This window comes from Corvus kubaryi, unplaced genomic scaffold (genome assembly GCF_017639235.1).
Source record: "Corvus kubaryi isolate FWS band 111438036 unplaced genomic scaffold, C.kubaryi_AGA036_p1.0 76, whole genome shotgun sequence".
NCBI lineage: Eukaryota > Metazoa > Chordata > Aves > Passeriformes > Corvidae > Corvus > Corvus kubaryi.
This window is the reverse complement of record NW_024582063.1, coordinates 8,491,669-8,497,338: the sequence shown is the minus strand read 5'-3', so window position 1 is coordinate 8,497,338 and position 5,670 is coordinate 8,491,669. Positions and strand designations below refer to the sequence as shown.

Sequence of the window (5,670 nt, the reverse complement as noted above, 5' to 3'; positions counted from 1 at the left end):
CGTCTGGTGGGGCAGGCCAGGGCCGCGGGGCCGGGGCAGGTGCGCGGGGAGCGGGCAGGTGCGGGGCGCTGCGCGCAGGGGCGGTGGGGCAGGTGCGCGCCGGGCGGGGCGGCTGCGGAGCGGGACGCGGGGGGTCCCGGCCGCCGCCGCCGCCTCCCTGTGCCGGGACAGCCGGGGCGGCGGGGTCAGCAGCGGGAAGAGGCGCGGGATCGGTGTCCGCGGGCGGTGCGGGGGCGCGGGAGGCGCGGCCGAGGCGGGATGGAGCTCCCCGAGGGGCCAGCGTCGCGTCCGTGAGGTTGTGCCCCGGCCGCGGAAGAGCAGGTACGCGGGATATTAGCTTAGTGTCTTTGACAAAGTAGGGGATTTCAGTCAGGACTGACAAGGGACAGGGCTGCAGACTAGAGGTGCCCTTGAATGTCGGGCAAAAGTTGCCAGGACGAGCTTTGGAAAGCCGCTAGTTTCACACAGGTCCCGAGTGCTCAGCAGACCCCGTGGTGTTCCTGGCTGTATGACGAGTGTCACCCCAAACCCATCATCCGGGCCTGGGGACGGGTGGGGAGCACGTGGAACGCGCATCCGTACATCCGTGGCCATAGCTCGGTAGCAGAAGGTCCTGTGTTGTTGAGTGCAGGGAACAGAAACACGTTTGTGTCACCGTGAGGTGTAAAAGCTCAGATTATTTGTCACTTCCATCGCCTGTAGAGGTTTGGCATTATGCAGAATGAATTATATGGAGGCACTTTCCTTAGCCGTAGGTTTGCATGTGGCACATATCCTTTATGTCTTCTTCGCGCAGTTTTTCTCTGAGTTACCATCAATCACACAAAGTTTACGACCACTGCAGCTCATTTTGCATTTATTTTATCTGCTTTTTGTCCAGAGCTTACCTTTAGCAGCAATATCACATACTTTGAAATGTTTATTAATACTCAAGGGTAGACAGATTATCAACGTTTCAGGAGCTGAGCTGTGATAAAAAAGTACAATGTATATACTTTTTGCTAACAGCTCTGTATTAAATTATTCTGTAAAGTATCCTGCGTTTGCTGAATGGCACTGTCGGTATATACAGTTAACTTCCCTGCCAGTTGAACTCTGAGGCCTCTCAGTTTATATAACTTATCTCTTTTATGATTGCTTGATAAATTGAGATATTCATAAGAATGGACACATTTTCAAATTGAGAAGTTTCATTTGATTCAGAGCAGAATTGTAAATACTACAATTTGTAGTCTCTAAATAGTGATTTATTCTGACTCAAGGTGCAGCCTGACTGCTAAATTAAGTAATTTAAGAATTGTGATTTAATGACATCATGTAGCCTGGAAAAAAATAATATCTGGGAAAACTTGGGCTGAATTCATAGTAGGAATCTTGAGAACCTTTCAGTATTGTCTCTAGATAGAGGCCATGTGAGTTATTTTCTTCATGATCAGTGAAATAACAAGGACCAAACTGGCTTGAGAGGAGGAAAATGTTTCCAGTTTTCTACTTTGAGCAGCTTGATTTCTTTTTCTCATTCAAAAGATCTGTTTCCTCAAGCAGTGCCGAGCACGGCAACATGATGGAGGGCCCTGCATCTCCCCAGTTTAAAGGCCTGAACTGGTGAGATGCCGAATGCCTCCTGTTACTGAGCCCTGTAGTTGATGGGAATTGCGGATGTTTGGCATTCATAGGAATTACTGAATACCTTGCTCTATTGGGCCCTGGGCATCACCAGGTTCATAAAACAAGGGTTGCATTTTTCTTTAAGGCTAAAGAGCAAGCAGCATAATTTTGAAGTAAATCAGGCACTAATTTTTGCTGCTGCTTCTTCTTATGGAGAAATCCTAATAAAGTAGTTTTTGCTGCACAAACAGTTGCTCATCCTTTCTGCCTTGTTTCAAATTCCTTGGTAGACATCTCGGCTAAGGGAGCTGGATAACCTTTTCTCCCAAGAAAACTTGTGTTAGGACTGTACAAAAAGGTAGTACTTTCTCCCAAGAAAACTTGTGTCAGAGCTGTACAAAAAGGTAGCACTTTCTCGTTAGTGGCTGATGTGATTTTAGCACTGAACAGATCTGTGGTGAACAGATGTCATCTGTTCTTCGAATTTTAGCTGTGGTTTTGTGCATGAAATGCTGTTGACTGGAATAATTTTCATCCTGTGCTTGCTGGCTGATTCTGGCAAAGCCATACCCTGTGTAGTGCGTTAGAGTGAAAGATCTAAATATTTCTATTAGCAGAAGCATGTTAAATTTCTTGCGTGGTATTGGCATAATGGGCTGACATGAAGCAGGCAGACACTGGACCAACAAAAATAGTCAGCTTGTGAAAAGATGGGAACAATTTCAGCTCTATAAACTGATATCTCCTTGAATTCATCCAGGCATATCCATCAAGTTTAGCACTTTTCTGCTGGGTATGTAATGGCTGTTTAGGTTAGGCTAGGGTTCTTCAAAGAGGCTGACGAGGACGAGTTTGAATTTACATCTCCTTTGGATCCTGTAGGTATACGAATTAATCTAGGAGAAAATGATCAGCGTCTTTCTAGACCAAGATGAGTTAACAAAAGTAGTTAAAAAAATTGATTTATTCATAATGAGTGTGGTTAAATACCTGACATCATACTCATTTTGATGGACCATTCTAGCCAAAGGTTTGGTAACATAACTCTTGGAGACCTAGAAATTAATCTGTTTCCATTTCGAATGTCAATGCATATCAAATGGATATGAAATAAACCCATGTCTGTAGCTGCTGTGCTGTTAAGAGGTTATTCATAGCTACATTGTAATCATATCTCCTTAAACAAAAGATTTGAAAGTAAATTTGTAAATAAAATACTAGTGCTCTGTTTATGGATGGACATAGAAAGCGCTGAGGCCCTTGGTATGATTTTTAATTCCATCGGCATGGAAAATGTTTGGTTTCTGAGGAAGCCACATTGCGCAAATTGAGGCTTGAGCCGTGGCCGGTGAATTTAACATCAACTACACTGGGCACGCGAAGAGTATCAAAAGTGATGCATAAACCAAATTTAACCTTCACAAATTTAAAACTTTCTAATTTGGAAAGAAATGGTGCTTCTGAAGATTTCTACATAGATCTTGACAACCAAAGCTATCTTGCCAGCTCTGTTTTTCTGGAGAGCTGTACTGAGGCTTCAGATGTATGAAATATAGTTTTGAGACAATGTGCAGCCAAAGTACTGGTAACTGTGTAAAGGACACATGCTTCCTAATTATTTCTCCTCCTCCCCAAGAGTTCCTTATTTATTCAGTTCTAATCTAATCAGTCTTGAATTCTGCCTGTCGTGGCAGGGATTTTGCATCCCGCTCTACGTGCCATTTCACTTCCCTTGAGGTGCAAATTGGTTTTGGTCCTCTGAGACTGAAATATTAACTGGCCATTCAATACCCATTCTGTTTTGTCAGGCTAAAGTAGAACTATTTCTCATATTTAAGCCGAAAGGCATGTAAGCCTTAAAGCTGGCAGCCTGTAGGCTCAGGATAACACCAGGGCAAATGGGAGATGTTGCTTAATACCCAGGTTAAGTGTACGATAACTCCGATGCTTTCAGCTTCCATCAAGGGAAGGAGGGGACATCGCTCCGGAGCACCTCCTGCCACAGGTTTGCGGTGGCAGAAATGGGCTGTGAAGCAGCGGCTGGTGCGGGGGCTTGGGGAGGGAAATGGACACTGGGGAGGAAGGATGCATGGCAATGACCTTCCAACCTGGTGCAGGACAGCCTATTTCCTGAGCTGCTGACTCAAGGGTACAGCAAGCCCTCCCCACGTGTGTCCTTGGTTGGGATTGGGCAAGAGAGAGGGAAACAGTGGTCAGGCACCTCGAATTTTCTGGGAAACGTGCAAAACTTGTAACCTGACGTGAGGTTTTTGGTGTGAGTCTGGGAACTTATTGCTGGCTCTCAATCAAGCATAGCTTGACTACAGAAAAGGAAAGAAAAGCGTGAAGGTTTTTGGTGTTGGTGGGTTTTGTTTGTGGGTTGTTTTCTTTTCCTATTAGCAAGTACTATCTTTATGGTGGATGCCTTCAGTGAAATAAACAGGAGCTCTTTCAGTTATCTTTCAATTAGTTTAGATCACTTTCAAATGAACACCACTGGACTGAAAGGTCAAACTTGGCCCTGGCTTATTCTGTGCTAGTGTCACCTTCATAAAAGCCCTGGTGGTGGTCACCCCTTTCCACCCCCTGAGGACTTGGCCGGTTCTTTACAAAAATAATCCTTCTGATGTTCTTGAGATTTTTTTTTTTTTTGGTGAAGGTATAATTGTAAGAGCCTGATTCTGCCCCCTGAAAAACTCCATTTGCATCAGTTGGGAGAAAGCAGGAGACAGTCTTTTACATGCTGCCAAGCAGGGCCTGACCCTACCCCTCACACTTAACAGGCTTTCGGTATCCGTTGACTCCAGGGGAGTTGCTTGCAGGGTGGGATGCTCCCTGGTGTGCAGATGGCAGAATTGGGCCCCTGCAACAGAAATCCTTGTTATTTTATTCTTATCATGAGGTAGCCAAACTTAACTCTCTTAATGTACTTTTTGATAAGAAAAGATCTCTGAAGACAGTGACCTGATAACAGAGTAAGGCTCTAGATTTCCTATCTGAATTCATGATATTTTTTGGTTTTAATATATTTTTTATCATCCTTTGCTTTCCTGTGTGCAAGAAACCTGTAATGTAAACAAACATCATGTCCCTTGCATAACTCTCTCTGACACCAAATCTCTGAAAATTCTTTTAGTACATCCAGAATACATGAGCAAAGGCTGCAAAATAAACATAATGTTTCTAAGTATTAAAAGCTTTTTTTTTTAAATCTTGGTTGCAAACTAAGCATTGACTACTGTCTTGATTTTACAGATTATTTCATGCTGAAATTATGCCTATTTGCATGGATAGTCATTCTTTAAAACTAGCCACAGATGCAGTCCTAGGGAGCACGTAGATGTTTTTACAGGTGAACCGAAAGAGATGGGAGCAATTCCAAAAAGTCTGCATGCTGCCTTTGGCAATATACCCTGTTATTGTGAAGACTGTGCTCTGTTAAGCAAATGTAAAGTTTAATATTAGATAAGCGTTGCATGAAAAATATTTTAATTTTCCTCAGTGTTAAATTTTAAGAAACAGGAAAGAGTGTCTAATGCTTGATGTGCAATGTGAGTTTAGCATCACTAGTTAATAAGTCACAAATTATGTCAAGAGCCTTTTACAAAATGCAAGGAAGTGTGTTATCTTTTTATGCTGTGTTCCTGGAAAACAATGAGAGTTCATATAAAGAGAAGGTATCTTCCTTTCTCACGCAGCCGATTGATGTTATTTCTTTCATCTTTCCATATTTTTTCCCATCTTTTCTGCATGTCACAGGAAATAAGATTCTGTGTATTCAAAATGCTACATGTAAGGAGGGCTTCACTGGGCATTTGAGATATTGTTCTTGGAGATTTTTTGAAAGCAGAGAGATGTGACACTGAACATGCCTCGTTTCTGCTATGCAAAAAATTTAACATCATGTATTTTAGTGTATGAAATACAGAATCTTCAGCCTTTGGTAGCAGGGCTTGCTTGGAGAATTTAAGTTGTGAAAAGGGAAGGAATGTATGGGGAATTCAAAACACTGTTGTGGCTCATCAGTGGTACGTACGAGCCTGTGCTAACAAACTACATTTT

General features: G+C 43.2%; 1 protein-coding gene across 5 annotated transcripts in view; it reads left to right on the top strand.

Annotated features, from left to right (window-relative positions):
- Window positions 1-5,670, top strand: part of PROX1 (prospero homeobox 1) — a 50,293-nt gene that overhangs the window by 1,928 nt on the left and 42,695 nt on the right. Inside the window, exon 1 of one of the 5 annotated variants that reach the window (XM_042051525.1) lies at window positions 238-321. The exons of the other annotated variants lie outside the window; for them this stretch is intronic. The gene's annotated coding sequence lies outside the window, so the exon portion shown is untranslated. Of the gene's footprint in view, window positions 1-237; window positions 322-5,670 lie in introns of those variants that run through there. 5 annotated transcript variants of the gene reach the window in all.